Source organism: Neolamprologus multifasciatus, chromosome 12 (assembly GCF_963576455.1).
Source record: "Neolamprologus multifasciatus chromosome 12, fNeoMul1.2, whole genome shotgun sequence".
Classification (NCBI taxonomy): Eukaryota; Metazoa; Chordata; class Actinopteri; order Cichliformes; family Cichlidae; genus Neolamprologus; species Neolamprologus multifasciatus.
Window position 1 is genome coordinate 13,361,676 of NC_140450.1, and position 20,228 is coordinate 13,381,903.

Consider the following 20,228-nt stretch of genomic DNA (forward strand, 5'->3'; position numbering starts at 1 on the left):
TTTTTTCTGACTAGGTTAAAGCAAATGTCTGTGCAATTTGTACGCTGGGTGTTTGGTGCAAATCAGCACAGAGCTACTTCACTTTGCTTTCTGTCTGAACACACCTCGGAGCATAATGGAACTCGCACAAGACGCCTGGAAAACAGTTCTGTCATTTTCCTCCATGAGCCAGCGTGCTGTGCCTGTGTTGTCTCCAAGCAACACCACTGTAAATCAATCTTTTCTTAGCCATTGTTATGTTTAAACAGCCCCTCCCCCAGAAGCACCTTGTGTTTGTGGAGGTAGCTAACCCTTACTCTGTTGCTTGTACCTCATCTAGCTCTCCCACAGCATGTTCCCCTCCTTTCATTCATATCTCTTCATTAGCTATAGCTTTCTCTTCCTGACCTCTTTACTAGTTTAGCTGCCACAGCTCACGTCTGGAAATATTCAGAGCAAATTAATTACATAGATAATTACTCTGGGCCGACTGTTCAGCGTTAATTTTGATCCAGTCTTTGCACCCTTAGAGCACTTTTGAGTCAGTGGAAATATTTTTCAGCACTTACTTGGTCGAGGGAGCAAACATTCTGTGTCAGAATTAAATAATTAACACTTAAACAACTTAAATACATTATTTTGGATATATTTCTGCAATATTTTGCCTTGAATGTTTGCTTAGTTGATAAACTTTGGCGTACCTCCCACGTCTTTACAAAAAGAGCATATTCTAACACTTATACCACCATTCAACTATGAGTTGCTGCCTCCTGCCTGTGCTGTAAGTTGAGAGCCCAACCTGGGGCAGCTCCTCAAGGCTTACATCTTGAGAGGAGTTGGGAGATGCTTCGACTATTGTCTCCTACAGAGGTAATCTGAGGTAAGCATATGGAGTTCCTCCAACAGAGGTAAGAGAAGAGTTGATGCCATCAGATCTGTGTTGCTTTGCAGCTTCTGTTAAAGAGAAGTCTGCCACATCGGACTATCAGTTGCCATGTGTCAGAAATCCTTCTAATGTGGGTTTGAAGAGAGATTGGTTGTCAGACACCCTGAGCTGAAATGTTTCCTATAGGGAGCTAGGTGCCAGCTTCCAGTGATAAGTGGAGTTTCTGGTTGTTCTTGACACCCTTTCAAATGAGCCTTTAAAGCCACTGGGCAGTGTCTTTCTTTCTTTCCGTTTCCTTTTTGTTAGGATTAATCAATTCCCTCTAAGTGCCTCCTCCAAAAAACCTTAAGCACTAGCACCTTAAGAGCATGTTGCCTTCTTTGTTCTCCTAGCGCATGACATTTAAGGTTAGACTGAACTTTATAGACTACACAACTACACTTATCAACTTCACTTTTCTTTATATAAATTAAGCTTGCCGCCTTACTTTTCATGAACTGGCCAACTGTGGTAGAAAGTTGCAAATACGATTCAAGCCTGTGGTGTATGCCATCCCCTCTCTTTATGTTACACCAGTTTAGCTGTCCACAAAGGCAATACATAATTGAATAAATTAAATAATGAAATAAATGAATAAAAAGAGAGAGTAGTTTTGAAAACCACAATATCCAACATTTAAGTCTATCTTTAAATCTAATGATTCAGGCGCTCTAGGTGAGTAGTGGGATGACAAAAGCAACCTCTATGGAGTTTGATTAGGCTCTTTATGTTTGTCAGAGTTGAATGCAAAATGAAAGATCATTGATGTTCTCTGTCCAGTGGCTAAATCTCAGTTGGTTACAATAAATAACCATATTTTACAAATGAAGAATTCTAAATTGAAATTACAGGTGGTATTATTAATACAACATAACCTGTTCCTTAAATTAAACAGAAATGTTCTATGCTGTATTTTAGGTTTTGCTGTGTGTCACTAATCTTGTGTTAATTATTAAGAACATTGCTTATAGGTTACTATTTAACCATTTATTTCAATGTACACTGCACTGCCAAAAGTATTTGTTTGTGTGCCTTCACTTGCATATGAACTATCCGATTCTTAATCCATGGGTTTAATATTATGTCAGTCAACCCCTTACAACTATTACAGCTTCAACTCTCATGGGAAGGCTTTGCAGGTTGAGGTTTAGGAGTGTGTGTATTGCAGCGCATTTGTAAGGTCAGACAGTGATGGACAGGAAGCGAAGGCCTGGCTTTCAGTGTCTATAAATCATCACAAAGGTATTCTTCTGAGTTGAGGTCATGTCTCTATGCAGGCCAGTCAAGTTCTCCTACACCAAACTCACTCAACTCTGTCTTTGTGGACCTTGCTTTGTGCCCTGTTATGCATTCATGTTGGAACAGAAAGGGCCCATGCTCACAGGTGTACACACGGGTGCTCACACACACAAACTACACCCTTTTTGGCTCCTACCTCAAAGCACACTGTGCGCTGTCGATATTACGCGCTGCACAATAATGTTTAATATTTAGTATTTACTGTTATATTCCCATATATCATCGTGATGTTGTTTATTGTATTGCTCTTGTTTTCTTTTTTCTTTCTCAACAGGTGATCCAGGTGATTGATATATGTATTTTTTTTTTGTCTGCTTATTTAGTTGTTTTTTGTTTTTTTGCCCTTTATCCCCGTCCCTCTTCTCTGCTGTTTTTTCCCCCTCTTCCTTTCTCCCTTTTCTTTTCCTCATTCAAGTCTGTCCCGTATCTAGCAAGTTAAAATAAAAAAAATAAATAAAATAAACAATAAAAGGTGAATCAAATAGACCATTACGGCAAGGCTGGGATGGTCAATTTGGTAAAGTAAATCCGTTGGGCATCTTTCCTCGCCTTTAGACAATAATTCTGATGGCAAAAGAACCAAACGGGACAGGCAACAAAAAAAAAAAGGAACAGAAAGGGCCCATCCCCAAACTACCCATAAAGTTGGGAGAATGAAATTGGTTAAAGTGTCCTTGTATGCTGAGGCATTAAGAGCTCCTTTCCCTGGAACTAAGGGGTCGAGCCCAACTCCTGAAAACAACCCCACACCATAATCCCCCCTCCAATTAACTTTACACTTGCCACAGTATAGTCAGACAAGTACCTGTCTTCTGGAAACTGCCAAACCCAGACTCTTGAGCTAATCCGAATGCCTCATGAAATTTAGAGGTCTGTAGAGGTTCACCCTGCAGAAAGTTGGCGACCTCAGTACACACTCTGCTGACCCCACTCTGCTATTTTATCTGACCTATCACTTCATGGTTGAGTTGCTGTTGTTCCCAGTTGCTTCCACTTCGTTATAATACCACTAATAGTTGACTGAGAAATATTCAGTGGCAAGGAAATTTCATGAATGGACCATTCATGAAAATTCATGGAGCTCCTGAGAGCGACCCATTATTTCACAAATTATTGCAGAAGCAGTGCGCATGCCTGGGTGCTTGATTTTATACACCTGTTGCAATGGAAGTGATCAGAACACCTGAATCCAATGATTTAGATGCAATATATTGTATTTTTGCTTTGTATAATTAATAATCCACTGGTTGAGAAAACACCTATTTGTAATGAATACAATGATTTAAGCATAATTAACAATTGTTATAGATGGAACATAGACAGCAAATTAAAGTTTCTTCCATTCTGTGTAGTACAGCCACTGGCCTTATGACCTGCCTCCACAAATATTTGAGCCCATGCAATTAACGGCATTCTAATCGAAATTATTTGACTTTTTGATTTTCCAAGGGCTCTTTCATGGACAGCCCCTCGGCCAGGTTACGTGAATGCAGCAGATGAAGGACATAGGGTGTGGTGACTGACAGACCAGGGACGTGGTGACAAACAGGCTCTATCCACAGACCTGCTATTGATTTCAGCTCAGAGGTCTCTGCTTGATATGGCAGCAGTCAGGGTCGGCCAGCCACCTAAGCTAGAGCTAGCAGGCTATTAGCCTGGAAAGGAAGATGCGTGCAAAGACAATATATTGTTGTCATGGTCAGAATCAGAGATCTCATACGTGCACTGCATGTTTATATCATAGCTGCAGGAAATAGTGCAAAAAGCAAAGAGGGATTTTTTTATTTTGCTAAAACTCTTTCTGACTGCTTTTTTGTGTCCTCAGGCAACTTTCCTATAGTTACTAAATTTGTTTGAGAACAATTTTAACCTTGAATGGGAATATATCATTTACTTTTTAAACTTAGCTACAGTTGCATAAGAATGTTCAAGACCAGTAATTTGTAATTTTGCCTTTTTATTCACGAAAGTGATCTTTGACAGAAGCTGACAGTGCTATATTATATTCTATGACTGGCTTCTCCATTATATTGCATTATTAACGCTGCATGTTGCCAGTATGTGGTTACTTGTATACCAGCAGTTTCTCTGGAAACTTTTCTTTACATCACTCTTGTTTGAATTTTTAATACAGTTTCCTTCACAGTGAGCATGCTAAAAGGTAGAGCTGACGCAAACTCTTAAAACCAGAGGGGGGTACGCCTGCCCGTTGTATGATAAGGCCTCTTTCTTTTTTCCTAGCCAACCAGGTACTTTTTATTTTTACTTGCAGTTTCTACCTTTTTGCCTCTACTTTGCTCCAGCTAAGTACAGCAAACAAACTGTGCTTTGTTTAATAAGATGAATGTGAAACACAGAGGCTTTATGTTGTGTCCTGTTCTTTTCAGGAATGAGATTTTGACAACACATCAAGAAATATACATGTATATATTTTGTTTGCAAGGATCCATGACAATGCTGTCTTGCATGATATGGTTCCTGTGTGCACCCCTAATGACTAACGGTGAGTGAGTTCCAATGTAAACACGAGGAAGCCAGGTTATCCAGACACACCAATCTGGCCTGTTATGTCAATTACCCTGAGGTCTGTGTTAACCTCGGTCACACTAGCTGCCGGCTGCCTATGGTGGATGGCATTAGAGGACTTACATTCTTCTGCCTGGCAAGATACCTATATGGTATCTATATGGCATCAAAGATAGCCCAGATGCCCTTAGCATTTTCATCTGTTTTGTAGAACTCACTCATTACAGTACCTTGTGTTTTTTAACATGCGACCTGCTCATTACCTCTGTTGACTGTAGCTACTTTGATCTATGACAGTCTACTGTTACAGCTCTGTGTTGCTGCTGCAGCTGCATATTTTATAAATAGGCATATTAGAGCTGAAAGAACATCTGTAGTTTTGATTAAGACGGATATGGTTGAAATGTCCACAAGTCTAAACCAGGCCAACCTCTTACTCACCTTGTTAGTGGCGGATGCTCGGTACACTGCAATGTGGATTTTCCCGTGTGAATGCCAGTCGATCTGTTGTTTGTTAAACCCCTAAGAAACATCTAAGAAATGCTGTTGAATAAACTCTGAGCTTACGCAGTGGTGCCGACAGCACTCTTTTATGGAAGTGACCAGCGGGCTGATGAGATGCAATTGGATTGCATATCTGAATCACTGATGGTAGCATTATTTTATGGAAGCTGCTTTAACTGTGCCTTGGAGATTTGCCAGGTTGGTGTCTTAGTGTAGGGAGTTACAGTCCTCTTGGACTGAAGTTATATGTCCTTGTCCAAAGGAGTAGGAGGGTCAGCTTTTTATGTACTTTAATGATGAACAGATGAAATAAAGTGAATTCCTACTTTTTGATATATGGGCTTGTTTGTGATGCACAAAGTCCAATTTAATCAAAAGGGGTTGTATTTTACATTAAAAGCTGACATGGATCGGCTGTTGTTTTTTTGTTTTTTCCCCCCAACAAATTAGATGCCAAGCTCATCTGAAGTGTGTGCTGGACAATCTAGGAAATGTGCTTTACGCTGGTTTAAGCATCTACTCCATAAATTAATGGATCCTGAATGCTCCACCCGAAAGTTAAATGAATTACCTCTTAGCCATAGGTTTGTCATGTAGGCCACCAAGCTTCATGAAAGAAACAGATTGCAAATTTGCTTAGAAGTAAAATCTAATTTTCATTCTTGCTTTGTAAGGTAAATAAGTGGAAAGCCTGCAAGAAGAGTGATGAATGTGAGATTTGAGGATTACATGGGTCTGTATTGTAAAATGCATTATATTTAAAGAAAAGAGGACATGGAAACACAACAGTTTGTCAAGGGTTTTAACCTTCCTGTCGTGTTCAATTCTTGGGGTCAAAAAGTTTAACTGATGGCCGATGCCATCTCTCTGACCAAACATCCCACTTCTCTGATTGCTCATTTTTATACCTCTTGCACTTTTGCCCTGTCTGGGTTAATATGCTACCGTTGCTTTCATTACGAGAGAGATCTCACATGAGACAGGCCTCTCACTGTGTTACACACACAGTGCCCACATGAATGTGCTCACGCACAGCTACACATCAGATCAGTCCTTCCTTCTTTGACCTTGGCTGTGATATAGTCCACAGGCACCGTGACTTGTGCTTGCTGTTAAGCCTGACAGTTTGTCAGGTTAATTAAAATAGCCCTGTGGATTATTTTTTTTCACATTTTAAAAGGCCTTTTCTTCTTTATTCTTTTATGTTGTGTATTACTTTCATTGTGCCTGCTGTAATCTGAGAATAGGAGAACAGCAGAAGATTGTGGAGACGAGCTGTAGAAGTGTCTGTGGGTTACACTTCAGAATGGGTTTTTGGAGAAAAATGCCAGAATGACAACCTGTGATGTTGGGGGAAATGAAGGTTAAAAATCCTGACATAGAGACAATAGTTTTCAATTGCAATGATGTGGAGAGTGGCAGAAATAACCCAAGTAAGCCTGACTACAGACAGCAGCATGGTTGAGATTTCAAATAGGGCTGAGAAGCTTTTATATAAGAAGAGTTACAGTAGCAGCACAGCGCCAGGGCCTCATGCTTTTACGATGGAGTCACAGTTTTCAATGAGCCAGTCCATTTTTCACAGGGACGAATTGCTCCTGACAGTCCAATGGCTAGGCCAACATTTCGCAAAATGTAAAAGGTCTGGCGCAAATGAGGTCTGACCTTATCAATAGCTGGGACCCATCCATCTAAAAGCAGACCCCCTGTCGCCTCATGCAGCAGGACTGCTTACCTTTTCTCTCCTCCTTTCATGACTGCTTTTCATCTCTGAATTGCTCACTCACTCACTGCTGTAAGGTTCATTGTGCCTGTGCATTTTCTTTCCTAGCCATTTCTGTCTTGGACTGTGAATTGGTCCCCATCTGGTTGCTTGTTTATCCATCCGTCACTTACAGTATGTCAGACACGATCTTGATTATAGCAGATAGAATTATGCATGCCTCCGCTTTGATTTGGTACTTTCAGAATTTAATTATTTGGTGAAAAAACATAAATGGTTCATCACAATCACCCCCCAAAAAATAAATAAATCCCAAAACACAATTAATAATGAATTTATTTATTTATTATTTATTATTTATTTACTCTGTCAATCATATGCACAACATCTAAATTCTAACTTGGTTTGACTTCTGCCTTTTGTCCCTCATCACCTTTATTTATTATTTCTTTCTGCCTTTTTCTCATTGCATTCATTCTACACGTCTCTTAGATTTTTAACCTACGTAATCCACTTGGCCATCAAATCCATCAAGCACATTGAAACTGTAGCACTGTGGCCCATATATCTGTGTAGGCGTGACACATGTACAGTAATGTGTGCGTTTTTGTGTTCTGCATTCTTGATGAATTATGCATAATTGTCAGGGGAGTAACAACACTGGTGTCTGGAAATCTTTTCAGCTGGAAACAAATGCATTGTAGGCGGTGCCTTGTACTGTATAGTCATATATACAGTGTGCCGAAAGACATAATAATGAACCACCTCCACAATATGGATTTAGCCGAAGGGACTAAAAAAGCAAAGCTAGAAGGCCTCCTGTCATAAAATCGGAGTACAGTACAGTAAAATAAGGGTAAAGGACAGGATTGAAATAAGTACATACAACAAAAGATATAATAAAACAATTTAGCCCTTTCGCCTTGTAAAGATAACATTACTTCCGAGTTGTAATTGACAGGATGAATATAAATAAAACTTTGTGGCTTCTATGACCCTCAAACTACATTTAACAGGCTGTCTTTGTATAATCTCCACTGGTTTGTGTTTATGTGGATGAAAAGTAGCTCTGAATTTCATTTTCTTTACATATTTTTAGCTACTGAAGACTTGTAAAATCATTAATGGATTGAATGTCTAGTATCAAATTTTTTTTTACATCTGTTTAAAAGACTAACCGCAAAAGCCTGCTCTTTTCTGTACCTTTGTTGACAATGGAAATGATCTCTTGTGAACTGAAGTCGGTCTCCGTCTGTGTTTTGTAGCAAAGTTGATGGTATGATATTGTAGTGGCTGCATGCTAAACTAAGCCGAACAGAACTGAGCTCAGCTTGGCTGGGACTTGGGGCTCTCCCAAAGGAAAGCCAACCAGCTCACACAGTCAGATCTACACCAACTAGAGGAGACACTTTGGACAAGTTAAACAGTGATAAATCTGCATGCCAGTATGATTTAAACCAAGGTCGCTACTTTCTGTCGGTGCTGTGTCATATCGCTGCCCCCACAGCTCTCATATTGTTTGCCACGTGGCTTTTTTAGAAGCAAGGGATGATGAAAGAGTGAGAGGTACGTGTGACAGGCTAAACTTGTGGAAGAAAAGGAACAAGCTTTGATTAATTGCTGTGGAGGTGACTGTGAAGGGAGATGCTGAAGGCGAACAGGTTCTACATTAGGTGTGTATGTGAATTGGCTTCTGGCTTGTGTTTATGTTTACATGTGAGCAGATATGAGAGTCTGTTTACACAAACAGCACGGGGAATGAGAGCTAATGAGATGAATAAGTAATGGTTATATTTAGACTTCTTATATCTTCTGCTGACCTCTGATTTTCCTAGCTTTGTGAAGCCATATAAAGTGCTAACATCCACTATTAAATGAGGTGCCACTTATCTAAACCCAGATTTACACACACACACACACACACACACACACAAAAAAGTTCATTGGAAACAATCTTGCTCAATATAAAATCAATCTTGCTTAGTCAGTGTATATTGGCTAGTATCACAAGTCACAATTTTTCCTGCAGGGAGCTTTAAAATCGACACAGCCTAAAGCAGCAGTGCAGACAGCTTGTGCTCATTTTACAAGTTTTATAACTGCAAAGGCGTCACTGAAGGGGGTGATATTTAGTAGAAAGGCAGTGGCCTAATGCTAAATTACAGAGTGAATGCCAAGCAGTCCGAGGCTCCAAGAGTGTCCAATTCATTCATATCAAGTGAGGAAAAACTGGATGTTAGTCATTATAATGAAGGCATGAACTTAACTTAACTGAAGATCAGACCACATTTAGTAATCAGTAATCAGTTCAGAAATCCAAAGGCTTCCCAAACTTCTTTCTTACAATTGCACCTCAGGAGTTTTTCCATCCACACCATCATCAAGTGCTTAGTCAGAGGGATTCTGTGGCTTTTTCTTATTAGCATTTTAAGTTCTTATACTCTAAACAGTATTCACATAACCAGTAGTCAAGCATAGTGGTCCAGGTTATGTTGGGATGCTATTGCTAGGGTGGTAGAACTGATTGTTCGCTAATGTCAAGGTTGGGTGTTCAGTCCTGCTAGTCTAGTCTCCTAGGATACGTTCTTTCAACGTATCTTTAGGCAAGACAATCTAAGCAGCTCTACATGGCAGGTGAAAACCTTGCGCAGCAGCTTCACTGCTAATGTGGAGTGACCATGTGCAGCAGGGTTTTTTTAAAGCACTAAGGTAAAAAGAACAAGATGTGTTCAGTTCATTTTTATTCATGCAGTGACAGTTTTTAACCAGAGTTATCCCAGGCACTTAAAATTTTAAAATTAAGATGTTACAGTGTTATAAACTTAGGAATTCTACTTCAGAGGCAGGCTGGTGGAAGGCAGTCCCTCTGCCTCAACCTGAGAAAATGAAGAGGAAAAGAGGAAGTGCCTATAGAGCCGTTCTATTTACCATTTGCTATGACTAAGACTAACTCTGTACATGCATGTACAATCTTTTTTACAAAGATTTGAGCTTAGTTAAGTCTGCCCTAAAAAACCTGTCCTCACGTCATAACCTTACTCAATTATTTCCATACCTACTTGTTCTCATGATTGTAAATATATTAAAAGTAACATTATGTCAAATACTTTATGAAAGTGCATAAAAGCTGGCTGTAGATTTTGCAGAAGATTTCAGCATGTTGCAGAAGTGCAAAACCTGCCTTCTTCCCTGCAAGTAGACGCTCCGCGACACGATGCTGCAAAATGCAAGCAGATGTTGGTCTTTTAAATGGCTGTCGCTCTGGTTTGATGAATGATTCAACCTCACCTGAGCAGGCTGCAGCGTTCCAATTCTCCAGACGGCCTACGTATGTGCGGCGCAACTCTAGATGGGTTGAAAACATTGGTTTACTAAATAATCCGCCCCCATTCTGCAGCCAGTTAATGTGGCCATTAGCGCACATGCAGGATAATTGCCCATTATGTTCTATTGAAAAGCAGTCCATCCAGCATTACTGACTACATTAGCAAAGCCTTATTTTTTCTTGAGCTGGAGGACAATCAAGAGTCAAGATGCCTTAATTAGAGGATAGGGGTTCTGTGGGTTTAGGGGCTTAAACACAGTAAGACGTTTTCAATAAATCTAATATTTTATTCTTGACGGTTTTTGTTTTTTTACCAAATGTTTGGAGTTTAGATCATCAGTTTCCATGGATGTATTTGGTAGACATTTTGCTTTTTGTATTGCAGAGTAGGCTGTAGACAAAGGCTGATATGAATTAAAAAAAACAAAAAGGTTATAGGGCTGCTTTTTTTTTTTGCTGTACTTAAATTACTTTTGTATTTTTAAACCATTCGCTTTGTTGATGATTTGCAATTTAAGAGTAGCTTGCTTTTACTTTTTTCCCCACTTTATTTCTGGCAAACACACGCGCATACACACACACTGTGTTTGTACTAGTGTTGATTTGGTAAAAAAGTGAGTTTCTTAAAAGTGAGACGAGGGAAGTGCTTGGTTTTCTGATGCAGACAGAAAATAAGTTAAACTCTGGGTCATTTACCATGGTAACTGTTAGGATAATTGTTGAGCATAATTGTGGTGTCGCTGAAACGACTTTAAGATTCTAAAAGAGCAGAAGGACATTAAGTGCATACTGTATTTTGAAAATGAGCAGGCCTGGTGGAAAAACAGAGTGCAGTTGTCCAACACAGCAGACTGTTTTGTCCGTACCTTTAGTCTGAAATGAAAAATACAGTAATTGCCCATTTCCCACTCCCCAGGTTCTTTGTTGCATTGTGAATAGGAAAAAATGCATCGTTTCTTACAAAATAATATGACGTAATGAGAAGCATGTTTGCATGTGTGCACAAAAAGGAAAATAAACCAAAACGTGTCCAAGTGCTCTGGGTTAGTTTGACTTTTACTGACATATATAAGAACATATTTACATAAAGAGGATCAAAAAAAGGGGGATGAATAGTACAGATGTCAGAGTTCAAGTTAGTAAATCAGTCTCGCTTTATAATGCAGTTGTACACTTTAAAACTTGGACATCTACCCGAGATTTGAAGTCAACACACACCTTGTTTTGTTTATTCCTTTTTGGCCTTGATATATTTTTAAATATTTACTTTAAAAATAAATCAGGTAAGGCTCATGATCATGCCAGGACCTCTGCAGGCTGTACCACTGAAATCAAACGCCCAAAGATAGAGTGCACTGATCTGGCCGTAACTCACCTTGAGGCGAGTAGCTGGTTTATCAGACAGCTTCCAGGTCGCTCACCACGATCAGCATGGTTTATATTTCCAATTGACTATGTGCACGTTAGCATATGCTACTTCCGGTGCGGAAACTCCTGTGGGGAGCTTTGTTTCCGGTGTCCTATTCGCACCCTGTTTACGGTCCAAAACAAGTTAAGCAAATGAATAAATCAAGCGGCGATTTACATTTCTATAGATGTCTTGGGCATTTACCCAATATATCTGTAAATGATGTTCATCGACTTGTCGATATTTATCCCCACGCCTCAGGGCAAAAGAGAAAAGGGATTCAAATGTTACATTTCTCAGCTGTCCCTCGTTTATCGCGGGTGTTATGTTCTAAAAATAACCAGTGATAGGTGAAATCAAGTAGCCAATTTTATTTTTTGACGGTGCAAAACGTTTCGTGGACATACAGCACTGCACTTCAGAGTCACACTGCTAGCGATCGATGCAGCGATTCTGTACTGTACAGGAGAGACGTCACGGAGGAGATCGTCTGCAGCGATCAGGACGCAGGACACAATGTGACGTAAAAAAAAATAAGCATGCAAACTTGCACTAAAAAATCTGCGAAACAGCGAGGTGAAATGTGAACCACGTTATAACGAGGGACCGCTGTAATTTTGAAGGTAAGTCACAACATACCCTTCGTAAATACTAATGTATAGAAACCGTTACCAGCAATCGTTCATTTTTTGTGTGGCTTTTTTCACGGTTCGTTAACGTGCTGTGTACGTGTGTACTTGACTAGCTGATATCGACATAACGGGGAAATATCTGGTTTGACTATTGTTCACCTGTAGTTTGAATGCTGAACATTTGCCTGTTTAAATCATAAGACCAGTCACTATACAGAGATGTGCTTCTGAATGTGGACGATGTGTCTTCTGCTGCAGTGATGCAGTTCTGCTTGTGTTGAGTGATGTAAACAACTGATCGATTTAAACTCTTTAAACGTCAAAATTGATCATTAGATTTTTTTATGACACAACAGTGGTGAGTGTTCCCACCTTCTGCTCTTTGTAATTTAATGCGATCTTTCCGTTTTCGAGTTTTGGACATCAATTTTGGAGTATATCTTCGCAGTAGCGATTGACCGCAAAGTAAAGCTACCGGAAATGTACAACCCCACATCCGGTCTCAAACAAGGAAGTTAGCATTTTCTCATGCACAGGGTCAATATGACACCAAAGTAAACAATGCAGTTTAAAATAATAGTTTCTACTTGTATTAATGCAGTGTACTCAGAGGTTTGTGTTATATAATTTATATCATATTGTGGGAAAGACAGATAAGAGACTGATCATGCCAGCCAGAGGTACAGAGGAAACTTCAGATTGCTTCTCTTAAATACACTTTCTCCACTCCTTCCTCCCTTCCTACTAAGCTTCCTTCTTTCTAGTGGAATTTTGAGGACATTACCTACGAGGCAGAGTTGTTACCCTTTCTGAAGAATCCGATGCAGACAGATGTCTAAACGGCTGCCCACAGTTGGAAAGCACTAGAAGAGCAGTTAATTGTCGAGATCTTAGAAGAAAAGTATGAGCTTCCTGCATGTACACTGCTGACTGGATTTTCTGGCTCAGAAGCTGTGAGACACAAGCTATTGCTAATTAAACGCAGGGCCTTACTCGCTAAATTGAATGATTGTTTCACACCCCAACGATAAATCCTTCTCCCGCCTAAGGTACAAATGGAACTCTGCCATCTTCCCTCTCATCTATATGATTGTGTAGTGGGTCATCTGCAGCAGGTTTTGTAATTAATGTAAAGAAATAAAGAGATAAGGCCAGGAAAAAGTTGTCTGAATGCTTGATATGATTAAATTATTAACCACTCTTTATGTTTTTTTGTGTTTCTTGTAATAGCAATGAACCCTGAAATTAACTGCTGCTCTTGCTGTTGATAAAATGACAATATGACAATGAAGCAAAGCATTCCACACTGTTTGCACTGATATGCTGTAATAGATTTAGTAACAGTACAAACATGGCTAAGAACAGAGATTTTTTTGACATCTGGAGAAGATTTTTGTGATAAACTAGCAAAAAGCATAGAACAAGCCATTTCTTAATATTAGATTGTAACTAACAGAGGGCCGCTGTGTACAGATGACCTCAGGGAGTCATATAAAGGACAGTGGTAAAGATGGAAAAGGAGCATAAATAGAACACTAACGATCATTGTATTAAGCCGGGGTAAAAGAAACAGTAAGCACTAGAGGGCACTCTCTATCTCCTTACCCCTAGGCACAGGTCTGTTCACAGGGGTAGCTACACACTGCAGCCACACGAACATGCGCACACTCACATAGGGAACATGCTGAACATTCAAATATGAAAGTCAGAATGAGATGTTCTCACAGCTACTAGGAGACAATCAATTTGAATTGTATTAATCAGTGCTTGCACACAGACCCTCTCTAGTTCACTATTCAATTACAACTGTTACATCTCATCCCATTCTTGCTTTCTCTCTCTGCTCAACTCGCTCGCTCTGCCTGGGTCTATATCAGTGTCTCCTACTGTAGCCACTATCTATATTACTATTTCCCCATTGTTTTTTCCCTGCAGTAGCATAGATGATAGGTTTTAACCTAATGAAAAGCACTTCTGTTGAGATTGAAAAGCTCCTTAAACACATCCCAGCAAACTCTTCCTCCTCCTCTGCTCCTGTTTTTCTCCCTCACCCTCTCCTCCTCTGATTTTTTCCTTTCTTAATTTCCTGTTGTGCATCCCCCCCTTCCCTGTCCTCCCCCTTGACATTTATGCTTCAATGGTTCCACCCCTTATGCATCTTGCTACCCACCACTTTTTTCTGCAATCCTTATATCTATCTCTTCCCCCCACCCACGCTCTCCCTCTTTCTATGCTAAATGGGCTGCATTACTGTAATGAGCTGGTAATTTATGGAGGGGGAGTGCAGGACTTGTATCATTTGCCCATTGAGTGTTTGGCCTCCCTAAGCTCACCCTCTCCCTGTGGAAACGCATGCATACACTCTGAGAGCCAGGTCCACACACAGAGAAAAAACAAAGTAGTGTGCAGACACACATCGCTACAAAATCACGTACTTATGTAGAAAAATAAAACGAGATTAAAAAATGTTTAGTTCTATTTTTTAGTTCTATTTTTTAAAAATTGGGGTGTTAAGCAACTGCTGCAGCCAGCTGCACTGTTTAAAACTGAGTAACTACTATTGCTGTCACATACAATGCAAGCCCACATTTCGTGACATACATACTACCACATGTTCACTTGATGAAATTGAGACTGTTAAAGACAAAAACGTGAATACCCAAAAATGTCTTGTTGGTGTTTCGCTTCCACTGAGATCCTTGTTTCATCGGTTCACAGTCACAGGTTACGACCATCATGACGGAGGATAATTCTCATTGTGGGACGTGTTTTTGTTGTGGTCGTGTAACTCAATAGCTTTCAGTTGAAAGTCACATAGAAGTTAGCAATCAAATATGTTTATACAGCAAGGAAGGAGGTGGGAGACGAGGAAAGACAAAAACTTTGAGGGAGGGAGGAAGGAAAAAGATGCAAACAGCGGGGAGGCTTTGTCACACGCTGCTGTTTGTCTTTGCTCGTAACCCTTGCGGAAGATGAAAAGCAACGTAAAGGTTCAACTTCACATGACTCTGACATTATAAATAATTTGTATGTTTGAATTGCACACTGTACCCATGCACGCAGATGGCCTCCCACGGGGATGTTAAACACCATGGCGACAGGCGTTGACCCTAGTCGCAAAGAAGCTAAAGGTCAACACGGCTACTAAGGAGGTAAAGCGACCCTGAACACAGGAACATCCTTTAGAGAGAGGATCAGGAGGAGGGGAAGAGACAGAGGGAGGAAATCAGAGAGGTGAGGGTAAAGAAAACATTAGAGGGGAAAGAAAGAAGGGATTGAGAGCAAGACTTGAGAGACGTGAATGAATGGAGATGATGAGCCAAGCGAATCGAATAAATGACGGGAGAGGTCAGTGCAGGATGGACAAAAGGATCAAAGGAAATGACTCTGTCGAAACTGCTATCTGATCTTTAGGCAGAAGCAGACTCATCGTCTACTACAGCCCCACTTGTTAGAAAAAGTAATAAAAAGCACATGAGCAGAAACACATAGTAGGTGCCTGTTTGTTTGCTTTGGGAGAATTTTCGATAATGAAGAACAAAAGGGTATTTTTCATTGCACGGTGATTTAATTTAAAAAGTTTTCCTCAATAAGATTCTCGGTTGATTAGATTTAAGCTAAACTACAATCCCATTGCAGTTGTCAGTAGGTTTCTGTAACATTCGGGCAGATCAGTAATATTCAGGTAGATGAAACATTTATGATGACACAAACATATCTATTTCCTTTGTTCTACATATAATATGAGGGAAAGTGATTTCCCAGCACACCTTTTATAGTTCTCCTTGTTATATTTGAGCAAATTATCCTTCAAAGACAAACTCTCACATGGCTCTTTAGCTGCACAAAATTTGGTCTATTGTGTATTTCTGGCTCTTACGCTGACTATGAAGTTACCTCTTGAATAAAAGTGCTTTGTTTTTTATGGGACATTCCGACTGTGCCGCAGTTTGAAAACAAGGTTCTTAAACTGTCATTTTACATTTAAGAGCACTTATCAATTTCATAGACGCCGTCAAAGCAGCATTCTCGAGTAAGACATGAGTTATTCTGTGTGCATTTGAAATGAGCCTTGGGAAAGGTTAGCCATAAACTGAAAAAGATGTTTGATCTATAGCCAGGTATTGATCAAAAACACTGTCTAAGCTCATGAAAATGTACACGTGTGTGTGTGTGTGTGTGTGTGTGTGTGTGTGTGTGTGTGTGTGTGTGTGTGTGTGTGTGTGTGTGCGCACTGGTGTACTTTGGCGGAGTGTGTGCAGTGTATACAGTAATGGCACTTGACGTGTGATTTGAGTTATGGCCAGGTATTGATCAGAAAACATCGCAGCAGCTTTAAACTTTACTGTCGAGCTTTTGGTGAGACCTGACTAAGTGTTATTATAGACTCATGAGTCATTAGGAGTTTCTATAAAAGAGACTGAACTCACGAGAGAGAGAGAGAGATAAGAAAGTAACACTTGTTTCTTTTTAAATGCAAATGCCACTTTTCATTGATAACTGCTTCTTGTTATCTTTTTTGTAGCAATAAAAGTGCAACACGTTTAAACTCCTGCTTCATTTCAATGTTGTGATAGTTTTAGGTTCCCAAATCACTTTTCTATAAAATAGTTCCAGCATATTGAAATTTTCAGTGTTACTTTGACCAAAACTTAGTCTATTGAAACAACATATTAAAGGAGGACAGTGATCATTGTGACATCACAACATTGAGGAAGTCCTTGGTGGCTTGTTTACACGCAGTTTCTTTTGGTACTTTCATTAAAACCTCCTTAATAAACAAACAACAAAAAAAGAAATACTTGCTTCACACAATATGTTACACTTAAGGCCTTTGTTTTAGGTTTATGTACTTACAAAAAACTAGAAGTCATGTTGCTGAAATTCAAGGAGACGTGGCATATCCATTTTAAAAAAAGCTGGATTCAATCGCACTGCTGTCTAAAAGTCAACGCAACATTGTGGGTCGTTATTCTTATCGGTTTTAGGATCAAGTGAAGACTCGAGCCTTTTCTTTGGGTGGGTCTGCCTGCTATTAACGGTCCAGTAAACTAATTGTTGTACAACAAATTGGTATTTGGGCATTTGTTTTAGGGCTGTCTCAGGGGCTAAGTAGGCCCCAATTCATACACAAACGAAACCACACACAGACACACACTGTCTAGTGATCATAACAATTTGGAAGGTTTTGTCAGGGGTATGGAAAGAGGAAGTGTATGTCTGGTTAATGTTTCCCGCTGGGTTAAAGTGGACTGAGTGGACTGTTAAAGGCTTGAGATAAGGCATAGACACAGACTTAGTGGCACTTGGAACGCTGTGTGTATTAGACAGGGTCATAGGGGTATTTCTGAGGCAGTACGGGTAATAAAAAGGGTTAGGTGTGGCACGGTAGAGGACTAAAATAAAAACCATTAAGTGTGCTTGTCATCGTCTTGGTGTTGGATAATATTCACTGCACCGAGTGATGCTGCTAATCGCATTTTCACCCCATGTGGGTGAACAGCTCGCTATTTTGTTTGTTTTTCTATGATAAATTATTTTGCAGTGATAATGATTTAGCTTTCAATGCTTGTTTGTTGTATCTCAAGCCACACTACAGTGAAAGAAAAGATGAGATCTCCTTAAAAGCTCTCTTCTCTCTCACCTTCCAGACAAGTTCAGATAGCATTAGGATTGGCAGAGAATACTACGGTATGATAACCTGTAATCTTTCTAAGCAGTATGCATCAACAGCTAGTTTTCTTCCGGATCCTAATAGGAATGATGCAAAAGGGGCCCATTTCTGGGCTCTGGATCCAATAGTAGCGTGTAATTACCTTTAAGACCTGCTCCCTATGCTAAAGGATTAGCCATAATCCATAACCAAACCCATAACTATTGCTATGCTACGTTAATTCCAGTTAGATGCATGCAACACACAGTTCAGCGAATATGAGGCCACCTGTCTTTTTCCTCTTTCCCCATCTTCATTTCCTCTCCTCCTCTCGCTCGGATTTTCATTTTGAAAAGAAGTTGTTAAGCTTTATGCCCCTCCATCTGTGATGTCAGAATTGGATAGCAGTTTCCCTGTTGTATACAATCCAAAATAAGGAATGAGAGAGAGGGAGAGCGAGGGAGAGAAAGCAAGAGTAATGAGAGAGAGAGAAAAGGTGGGGAGGATTAATATCCTCATAGGAGAGGTGCATTGGAGCAGAGGTGCTGTAGGTTTGAAATAGGGCTTAATATCCTGCTTTTACTGCTTATGGCTGTGGGAACCTCAGGTTGTGTGTTTTGTGAGGCTGTAGTCTCCTTCTTGATTTTGTCTTTGGAGAAGAAAGATGTAAACATATAAAACCTCCACACGGTTTATGCAAATAACTATGCAAACAAAACCTGTGAGTGTATTCATTTCAGCATTTACACACTCCAGTGGGGGCAGAAATCCTACAAGTTGTGGTAACGCTGGGAGGCATGTACCAGACAAAGCATGATCAAGAAAGAACTCACTTACAGCGCAGCCAGAGGATGATGTCCAGCCAACGGGGGGGGGGGGGGGGGGGGGGGGGGGGGGGGGGGGGGGTTGGGGGGGTTGGTTCAATGAGGCAGCAGGAGGGGAGAACCCCCAACTGTCATGGAGACCGTGTGATCGATCGCAGGTCCATCTCTATCAAGGAACTTGTGGCAGCTGACTGTACACCCGTCTCTCCATGTTAAAAGAAGTCTGACGCAGGCGACCACATAAGTGTAACTGAGAAGACATTGTTCGGTTTAGAAGTGAAGGAAAAAGCTGTTAGAGAAGCACTAAAACTCCAAAAGGTTTCCAGATACAGGCAACAGCAAAGAATCCCCAACAAAAAACATTCTGAGCTCCAGAATTTGCCTTTCTCAATAAGGCCTCCCACCCGTCGATGTAGAGAGATCGCTGATGATAATGATTATCATTAGCATTTAATGGGTTCTTTTACTGGAATTACTCTGTATGTGTTCTGGTTAAGTATATTAAAATCAAGATTTTGTTTGATACCACAGTGAAATCACATTCACGGCAATAATTGTGCAATTTTATGAGCAGGGAGGTCTTTTGATCACACATTCCTAATAATCTTCTCAGAATTATATCAGTGCATTCAAATACTGTGGCACAAATCACAATAGTAAAAGATTCTGGGCCACCGATGCAGGAAACCCATTCCGCTGAAGCTCCTGGCGCACAGTTTCTGATCTAATGTTAATGCCAGAGGAGGTTTGGAGCTCCACAGTTACTGAATCAGCAGAGAACTGGCCTCTGCAGTCGGCAACCCCACTCTGTACCTTTGCATCGTCTGCCACTGAGTTGTGGCATTCACATCAAACGCAAAGTGAAGTTTTCAACTCATTCATGTTAGGGACATCCCCAGCAGTGAATGATGCGAGAAGGAATTCAACCAATATCTGGGAACAACACAAAATAATATATTTTCACAATTTACAATGAAGTCCTACAATTTTGCTTTTTCCTGTCCCTATTTAAAACCAAAGTTGGTCCACATTGCTCCCTGCCTGGTATAAACATTCATTATTGTTAACCTGGCTTTGTATGTATTTTATAATCTTTTCAAACTTCATTTCATCTTTAGTTTGAATGCATCACAAGAAGTGATGGAAGTAAACCCTTAAACATTGAAAACAAAAACTAAAAAAAGTATTATCCTTCCTTTGTTGATTGGGGAATTGTTTCATCTGAAGACAAAAAGGACAGTGAATAGCTGAGCATAAAAAGATACATTTGAACATACCTGAAACTTCACAACAAAATACAAGGCTACAAAACTATGCGGAGCTAAAACAAAATCCAAATTCCTCACATACGAATAGCTTTCACAGTTTTGCTATCTTTCTTTTTTTGTTATCTTTTTAGGAGTGCACTGTTTACACATTTACATCTGGCT

The 20,228-nt window shown here is 40.1% G+C and overlaps 1 protein-coding gene across 2 annotated transcripts in view; it reads left to right on the plus strand.

Moving 5' to 3' along the window:
• fbxl17 (F-box and leucine-rich repeat protein 17) overlaps window positions 1-20,228 on the plus strand; it is a 227,138-nt gene that overhangs the window by 175,082 nt on the left and 31,828 nt on the right. Inside the window, exon 10 of one of the 2 annotated variants that reach the window (XR_014877342.1) lies at window positions 74-12,206. The exons of the other annotated variant lie outside the window; for it this stretch is intronic. The gene's annotated coding sequence lies outside the window, so the exon portion shown is untranslated. Of the gene's footprint in view, window positions 1-73; window positions 12,207-20,228 lie in introns of those variants that run through there. 2 annotated transcript variants of the gene reach the window in all.